Source organism: Helianthus annuus, chromosome 9, assembly GCF_002127325.2.
Source record: "Helianthus annuus cultivar XRQ/B chromosome 9, HanXRQr2.0-SUNRISE, whole genome shotgun sequence".
NCBI classification, from domain to species: Eukaryota; Viridiplantae; Streptophyta; class Magnoliopsida; order Asterales; family Asteraceae; genus Helianthus; species Helianthus annuus.
In genome coordinates, this window is record NC_035441.2 from 16,544,812 (window position 1) to 16,554,749 (window position 9,938).

Sequence of the window (9,938 nt, forward strand, 5' to 3'; positions counted from 1 at the left end):
CCCACCCTCTTGAGATTCAACATTGCCCTCGATGTCGGTAAAGTTTGGGAATAAACGATTGAACGTATCAGCATTTTCCCATGTGGCTTCGGCTATTGGAGTGGACATCCATTTGATAAAAAACTGTTGGTTATTGCTATCATCCACACGACAATCAAGTATGCTCTCCGGAAGATTAGCTATTGTAAACTCAGGTGCGATATCGTTGAGACCTGCTGTGTCACTTGGAGGGGACCATGACATTGTTTGAGTAAAGAGACATGGAAAACCGGGTGAATGCGAGACCCCGCGGGTAGCTCCAACTTGTAGGCAACGGCTCCGATTCGTTCCAAGATCTTGAATGGCCCATAAAACCACCGAGATAGTTTCTGATTCGTGCGGCCTTATAACGATAATTGGCGATACTTATGCAACCGTAAATATACGAAGTCACCTTCTGAGAATTCCTTATCCTTTCGATGTTTGTTTGCCTGTTTAACCATGCGAGTCTTTGCCGACTTCATAGCCTCTTTTAAGGATTGCATAACATTGTTGTGTTGAGCCATAGTTTCATCAATAGAAGCTGTCCGTGTGGACCCTGGTGTATACTCATGAATGGAAGTAACATCTCGTCCGTATAAGGCCTTAAACGGTGTCATGTTAATCGAAACATGATGATGAGTGTTGTAAGCGAATTCGGCCAGATACAAAAAACGTTCCCACCTTTTTGGTTCATCGAAAACAAATGCTCGCAAGTACATTTCAAGGCAATGGTTAACCACCTCTGTTTGTCCATCCGTTTGAGGGTGGTAGGCAGTTGAATGTAGTAGCTTCGTTCCCATTAGTTTAAAAAGTTCCTTCCAAAAATGGCTAACAAAGAGAGGGTCTCGGTCCGACACTATTGTCTTCGGTAACCCATGGAGACGATAGATTTCCCGCATGCAGATCGTGGCAAGTGAAAGAGCAGTGTAGTTGGACGGTAATGCAATGAAGTGCGCGAATTTGGACAGGCGATCTACAACAACCCAAATGGTTGTTTTCCCACGAGATATCGGTAAACCCGTAACAAAATCCATGGATATGTCGACCCAAGGATATTCGGGATTCGGTAACAGCTGTAAAAGACCAAAGGGTTTGTGAGTAGGAGTTTTAATTGTTTGGCAAATGTGGCACTGCTTAACAAATTTTGAAACATCCCTTTTTAATCCGAGCCATGTAACCGAAGATGACAACCGTTTAAATGTAGCATGAATCCCTGCATGACCTCCCAAAAAAGAGGAGTGAAATTCCTCTAACAGCTGTTGGCGAAGTTCATTAATTGGTGGGATCAGAATTTTCCCATGCACCATGACGAGGCCGTCTCTAAGCTTGTGATGCGGAAACCCATGTGGGTCGGCTGTGATTTTGTCAACAAGCTGTTTGCCATCAACATTTGTTTGAAAGTATTTGCGAGTGTCGGATAACCAAGAAGCTTTAGAGTACGAGATGGCCAAAAACGATGGAAGATCCACCCGACTAAGAGCATCCGCAACATGGTTTTCTCTTCCTGGTTTGAAATGGATCTCGAATTCAAACCCCATGAGCTTAGTGATCCACTTTTGTTGTTCGGTTGTATGGATGCTTTGCGAGACGATATGCTTGAGGTTGTGATGATCGGTAAACATACGAAAGGGACGGCCCAAAAGGTATTGGCGCCATTTTTTGACCGACTCGGTTATGGCGTACAACTCTTTCGTATACGTCGACTGTTGTTGTAAAGTCGAACATAACTTCTTGCTAAAGAAAGCAATTGGTTGGTTGTTTTGAGATAAAACCCCACCGATAGCTTGGTCCGAAGCATCAGAAGTGACATCGAACGATTCATTGAAATTTGGGAAGCTCAAAGTGATCAACTTCTGCATATTGTTTTTAGGCTGCAAGAAGGCTTTTTCGGCTTGAGGAGTCCAAAGAAAATCCTTCTGCTTAAGCAAATCGGTGAGGGGTGTGGCGGTTTGAGCATACCCTTTGACGAACATTCGGTAATAACCGGTTAGACCCAAAAACGCGCAGAGGGTAGTGAAGGAAGTCGGGGGGGGGGGGGCATTTTTTAATTGCCTCTATTTTGTCGGACTCAGGTGAGACGCCATGAATGGATATTCGATGCCCCAGAAATGAAATTTCCGGTACACCAAAAGTGCATTTTGAAGATTTAGCAAAAAATTGGTTGTCATACAGCTTTTGAAAAACGAAGTGAAGGTGAGTGTGGTGCTATTCACGAGTCCGACTGTAGATCAATATGTCATCGAAAAAAACAATGACAAATTGCCTAAGAACCGGCCTGAAAAGGTCATTCATAGCGGCCTGAAACATGGACGGGGCATTAGATAAGCCAAAGGGCATCACGACGAATTCGTAATGACCGTCCATGGTGCGAAAAGCGGTTTTATGAATGTCTTGGGGGGCTATCCGGATTTAGTGATAGCCTGAACGAAGGTCGACTTTGGAGAAAATCGTAGCGCCATGTAACTCGTCAAAGAGCTCATCAATAGTCGGTATTGGAAAACGATCCCGAGCCGTGACAGAGTTAAGGGCTCTATAATCGACACAGAATCGCCAGGTCCCGTCCTTTTTTTTACTAAGAGAACCGGGGACGAGAAAGCGCTTTGACTTGGGCGAATGACCCCTGTAGATAGCATTTCGGAAATGAGTTGGGTCATGATTTGCTTTTGAAAGTGCGGGTATCGATAAGGTTTCACGTTGACAGGTAGGTCGTTATTGGTAAGGGTGATGTGGTGGTCATGTGGACGTGAAGGAGGGAGGGAGGAATGCTCGTTGAAGATCGGTTGAAACAGTTCCAAATGGGCGGATATTTTAGGGTCAGAGTTGGGTGAAATGTGGTGGGAAACTAGGTTTGAACATGGATTTTGCATGGTCAGTGTGTGGAAGGAATCAATGGAGGCATACCGTAAGAGGGTGGTAATGGTGGAAGGGGAAACAGGTTGAAGTCCTGGTGATCCGCGTAATGTAATGGTGGAACCATTGTGTCGGAAGGAGAGCTCGGGAACCGAGATGTCCGCAGAAATAACACCGAGGGTGCGCAACCATGCGATCCCTAAGACGATATCAACGCCCTGGATTGGGAAGATGAAAAACGGAAGTGTAAAGATGGCGCTTTGGAGTTGTAAGTCAACGGTCTGACACATGCCTTGGCAATGAATAAAAGCTCCATTTCCAACCATGACCGAGAAGGGTGGTAAGGGTTGTGTCGTCAACGATAGGTTGGTGACGATTCTTGGTTGAATGATGTTGTGGGTAATACCACAATCAACGAGAACCGTGATTAGGTGGCCATGAACATACCCCGTAAGGCGAAGGGTTTGCGAAGAATTGATGCCAAATAACGCGGCGTCGGACAAAGACATGAAGTGGGCGCCTGGGGTAGCGGATGACGGCAGTGGTGGTGGAGTGGTGGGTGGTGGTGATGGTGGGTTATCCTCCGGCGAGTTGAAGTGCTCGTCGTTATCAACCATAAGAAGGAATAGGGGCGGTGAGCATTTGTGACCGGGAAAAAAAAATTTCGGGCACCGGAAACAAAGCCCGTCCTTGCTACGTTGCTGAATAGCCTCTGGAGATAGTTTGGTAATGGGGAGCGGTTTCGGGGGATTAGTTAGCAATGGTGGTGCTAGAGTTGAAGACTGTTTGGATGTGGATGAGGTGGAGGGCAAAAAATTAGGTAGAGTGGTTGTGGTAGAGGAAGAATAGGACGATGAGTTAGACTTTGGGTAGTAGGGTTTTAACTTTAGGGTGAGGGCCAAAGCTAGCTTATCTTCGACAACTCGTGCTAAACCGGAGGCGTCATGATAGGTAGCCGGTGTAAGAACCTTCAACTCGGCTTGGATCTCCGGTTTTAACCCGGAAACAAACAGTTCCGTAAGGATTGGGACGATAACCCAGTAATTCGGTTACTAATTTTTTCAAATGAGGTTTGATATTCGGTGACGGTACCCGTTTGTTGTAACTTAAACAAGGTGGCCTCATGATTCTCATAAGACGAGGGACCGAAACGTAACTCCAAGTCCCGTTTGAAGTCCGTCCATGAGCCCAAAAGATCACCGTTTTTCTAGTTTTGATACCAAGATAGAGCGTCGCCGGTGACATGGAAGGCCGTTAGATCTACTCTTTCCGGCTCCAGAATGTAATAATAGGTGAAGAACTGTTCCACTTGGAAAATCCAACCTAACGGGTTCGTCCCATCAAACAATGGTAAGGTGATCTTGGGTTGGCGGGGTTGTTGTTGCCGGTTGGGAGGAGGCCGATCACGGCCTCGGTTTGGATCGAGACGATCCGTTAACTGCAGAATGTGATTGGCTAGACGTTCGGTGGTGTCGGCTTGAATGTCGAGTTTAGTATTCAGGTTGGCTGTGGCTTGAACGAGGGTAGTGATTTGCGTATGAATATCGGTTTGGGTGGCGGCGGCATTGGAGGTGACTTGAGTTAGTTGTTGGAGTTGGTCGGAGAGGGTGGCCGGCAAAACATCCTGCAATGTGTTGTCTTTTCGCGGAGGCATAGCGGTGGAGGTGAGACATGAATAAAAGCACCAGAATTGTTATATTCAAGAAGGGAAGGGTTATGCAGATTAAGAGATAGAACACAATGAGGGTATTTTTATGGGACGATTTTCTTCATATATTCCAAAGCAAAGTACAATGAATTTAAATATGCAAAATGGTGAGAAGACATGATCTCCACTACCTTATTCCCAGGAACATGCATGCAACAATTCCCTACCATGTTCCCACTAATAGTTCATGCAGTAACTACCATGCATCCTACGTAAATTAAGCAACAAGCAAAACATGGTTTTTTGATGGATCAGTCCAGTAACCGTTTGGGCCGATTAACACTCCTTGATGACCTTCTATTGGGCTGGTGCAAGTCCTCATTATCAGGGCTGTCAAATTCAACTCAAAGAAAACAATAAAAGTGAACACGCTGATAAAAGTCGCTTTTCCATTTTTACCCCTGCAAGCTCAAACGGAGAAGTTAGTCGGTGGCAAGCCACCGACTTTCTCCTTTAAGATGTTATATAATTAGTATTTTGCGTGCCGCGCGTTGCAGCAGCGTGTGACGGGTAGAAACGTATAGTAAGACAAAACACGAGTTGTAAAACGCAGTGCGTAAAAGTTAATTACAAAAAAGTGTAAAACACAAAGGTAGACAGAAAGTTTAAAACACAATGCCTAAAACATTTCATAAAACATAATGCATTGGCGTTTGCAAAAGTAAGAGTTTTAGTCTAGGGGTTACAATTGCAGTTTTTTAAAATTGGACGGGTGTAAAAATGGAGTAATAGTGTAACGGGTAAAAAATCAAAGTCTAAAAAAGACAAAGTGTAAAAGAAGACAAAGTGTAAATGACAAGGTGGTGGCGGAAATGTGTAAAGGATGAGGGGGTGTTGGTGGAAATGTAAAAGAAGAGGGTTGGTGCGTAACTATGTAAGAGCTAAGGGGTGATGGTGGAAAACAAAGTAGAGGGTTAGTGCTGGCAAGGTTTGAAGATGAGGTTCTGGTTTTGAAAATTCAAAGTAGAACGCTTAGGGACTAAATTTGTCATTTTATTTTATGAAACTTTGAAGGTTACAAAGTGAAGGGGCTAGAATTGCGATATCATGAAAATATACGGGAAGCAAGGAGGCAAAGCCGGTGGGAAACCCACCGACTTTGTACTTTAAGATTGTATATAATATAATTAAATTGAATGGGACAAAATAAAAATCAAAGTAAATGTAGAAATGCAGCGTTTTACCGAGCAGAAATTCAATTAGGGTAGGTAATACCTAAGTTGTAGGAGACTTGGGGAGTGTTTTTGTTCCACCCATTTTGTGTTCATGAATATGATTAAGAGAGTAAACTATCAAAGTCATTCTTGCGGTTTGATATTTTTTGTTAGATTCATCAAAAAAGATTTTTTTTCTCAACTGAACTACTTAAGTTTCACAAACTTGTCAGATTCATCCATTTTTTAACACCTTTAAAATTAACGTTAAATGATGGGTGTTTTTTATGGATCTGACAAGTGCCCAAACCTCAACAACAATTTTGGCAACTTACTCTTTTAATGTTTTTTTTCTAATTTTTTATTAACATTTAATCTACACGAAATATCTGTCTTATTCATTTCCAGATTCAAAATATATAATAAATGAAAAAGAAAATCACTTCAATGGTGTCTATAGATTACTATGTTATAAACCATGAACTTTTTGAGCACGGAAATTTAATTTTAAATAAATGCAAGTATATAATTAAATAAACATAAATAATATGACGTATTAGATAAGTTAATAACAAAGTGGATACCTTGCTTTGGAACATTCTATGAGCATAAAAGTGTAACGGATTCGTATCGTCAATTTTGCATAAAAGAAACAAAGAAAATCAATTACTATGGTTTGTTGTCCAAAATAGGAGGATCAATCTAAAAGTTAACCATTTGTTAGATGTAGCATGCTGTTATAAAACTAATGTATGCAACAAAGTTTTTTTTGCATGAAATTTAAAATAATTAACATAAAAGCAAATTTGAGAAGTAGTTCGTATGACTGAATAGTCAGAGTAATCAAATTCAGATGAATAAATGTTAAAAGGTAACACTATAAAACACAACTAGCGGTAAGACCCGTGTGCAAACATGGGTGGTTTTTAGAAAACCATACATAGCACATTTTAATAGAAAGTATAGATAGGTATATAGATATTGTATCAAAACGTGTTATCTATTATAGCTAAAAGACAAATATAAACATAGATCATCAGTTAATATATGAGTTACACACGATTATTTCTATTCTCTTTTCCAAAAAACAGAGTACCCACCTATTGACAATATAAACTGCTTATAGACATAAGTACATATAAAAGATGTTTATCAAACTTAATAGAATTTGAATACAACTTAAGTTTTAACAAACATTAACCAGGAACACACAATCACCTGCCTCAACAACTTTCACCAAAGCTAAATCAAGGTTGATCAGGCCTTTGAGTTCCAACAGTCCTTTTGACTTCAACAGATGATAGGTCTTTAACGGACTTTAGACTTCAGTAGATTTTTGTTTATAACAACCTTTATAAATCAGCAGACTTTAGAAATCAGCAGATCTTTATTCTCTCATCAACCTTTCCCGGATTTGCCCTTTGAATTGGAGTCCAAAATCCAAGGAATCAGTATCATCTTCATCCCTATCAAGCTGAATGTTAAAAAGATCTTGGAGGTTAACTGGATTCAGACCAAGTGCATTCTCCCTTGATATCTTTTAAACACTACCATCAGACTTGAGCAAAGTCAATACATGGGTCTGTTTGTCAGACTTCCACTTTAGTATTTTTAGGTCTGATAGGTTTCTTGGGAGAAGTTCTATTTGAGAGGAGTTTGGCGATTGAGGCCTGCTTGCCAACCTTTGAAGTGTTTGAGCAACTTGATCTTGTAGTTGCAATGAAGCATCATCCAATCCATATCGTAACTGATTTCTGATAACCTCTTTTCTGACAGCTTCTCTCTTTTTCCTTATCAATCAGTTGTTGTCATTTTCTCTGGTTCAAGAGAGTGATGGATACATCTGCTGATGAGAACAACTTTTTAGAGCGAAGGGTCTGCCTAGGTCTAACAGTAGTTTCATCTTTGTATACTGGCTTTTTAGGAAGAGATGGATCTGTCTTTCTTCGCTCTTCTAGCTTATTGTAAGTTTGATCAATATACTGCCTAAACCATTTTGCAATAGCTCTAGTAATCCCATACTTAGCTGCTACAAGTTTTGCCCTCATTCTCTTGTACTTCAATGCTTCATCCACTTTGACCTTCTTGTATTGTTTCCAGTTCGGAGCAGATTTTTGCATTTGAGGATCTTTATTCATCGTTTCAATTCTATTAACTTCCTCTTTAAGAGCTTCAAGGGCCAGTCATTGAAATTAGACTTGTAGGTTCGTAGGGCTTGGTATCGATGATAATGTTCAAGAAATCATCCCTTAATGTCTTTTATAGCTCTGCATTTGGTGACAAATTTGACATTTTCTTACTAAGGTCTCTAGCAAAGTCTTCTAACTTCTTGACTTTACTAAGCCCATGCTGCATGCGACCTGATAAGTTGTTGTCTCCTAGCCCTTTACTCTCTTCTTTTGCCTGATATTTTGCTTGCTTGGCCTTTAGCTTCAGATATTCATCAATATTTTTTGGAGTTCTGAATCCATGAAGAGATGGGAAGGTTCTTTTGGATGGATCATCCTCTGTGTAAAGTTGAATCATTTCATCTTTAACTGCAGGCAGTTCCAGAGGGAAATTTACTGCTAACGGAATGTCTCGTGGAGTAAAAACAGTAGGTGGATGTTTGATTGGGTTGATTTTTGGTGATGGAGGTGGAATGAATGGTTTGGGTGAAGTTTGAATGAATGGAGCAGATGATAATGGAATTGGTGCAGGTATATATTTTTCTTCCTTATCCTCCTCATGCACTGTAACAACTGTCACGAAAATCGATAATTAGGATGGTAATTAGCTATTAAGGAAACCCTAATTGAGAAACCCAAGTAATTCCGCATAAACCCTAAAATTTTCATAAAAATCGGAATCAGGATCAGGGCCCTAAAACTCAGGGGGGGTTAAACCCTAGTGATATTTATCTTTTAAATTTGCTGTAGAAATGAAATTCATTCGTTTAACTTACTCACCAAGGCTAATTGGGACACGAAACAACCTAGGCTAAGAAATAGACCCGTCGCGCCACGCGACGGGTACACAGGTCTTCCTCGCGTGGCGCGAGGGAGGACAAATTCCAGCTATAAATAGAGGGCAGTGGGACTTAGTTCTGTGCTTTACTTCGACGTTCAAATTCTAATTGTGCTCTGAGTTATAGCGAATATCGTTCACACAAAACACACACCGATCACGAAGTGCTGCCGCAATCAGGGTAATAACTCGATCGCTATTAAGATTCAACGTCCGATCGATTATAACTATCCAACGATAGTCCAGGTGCTGCTCAATTGAGCTTGTACTTTGATTATTCGTCGTGATTTTGACTTGAATATTAGAGTGCTGTTTGAATTCGGACTATGCTCTGTTATTCGTTGTGAATCCGATTGAATTATCGAGTATTGCACTGATTAATCGTTGTGAGGGTTTAATCTCGTGAATTGACGTAACTGCTGTATTAGTTACTAACCTGCCTGGGTGTGCATTGTGTTAAACTAGGTGAAATCAAGGCTAATCAGTAGGCTTATATCTATTGCTCGTTAATCTGCAATGTGAGTCATTCTTCTTTTTAAATTGTTTTCTCACAGTTTGTGAGTAAGTATTACAATGCCTCAAATTATTTTCAAGGTTATAATTACAGGGATTAAGTCTTTGTAATCACCAAATTACAGCTGGTATGTGGGGTATTGTGCACATTACTATTCCTATCACTCTATGTGAGTGAGCATTACTCTATGTGAGTGATTATTACTCTGTGTGAGTAAACCGTCATTATTGTGGCGACGGGACCCAATAGTGGTATGACCACAGTCACAGATCTGGTCGAGTGACAAATACCCATTCTTGATAATTGGTAGATAGAAACATTGTAATCGCTCTTAATACTGTGATTTATAACTAACGGGTCGTTTTAGAAAATGGAATGATTCACTCAGTATTTCCCCGCTGACAAAACCTTTTTCAAACATGTTTCAGGTGATCTGTGTGATCCAGGAAAAGTGCAGTAAAGCACTATCAAGCTCAGGGAAGTGGCTCAATGTGAATAAATAAAACATGTTTTGAAAAAATAAAGATTTCTGTGTGAAATCAACTGATTGTAAATTATGGGATTTTATCCCTAAAAACTTTGTGTAATATATTAAAACGAGCATATTTATACGGTTAAAAGATCCTGTAATAAAAGACTTCCGCTGCTATTAGATACCACGGGTACCACTGAAATCTGCATAGCG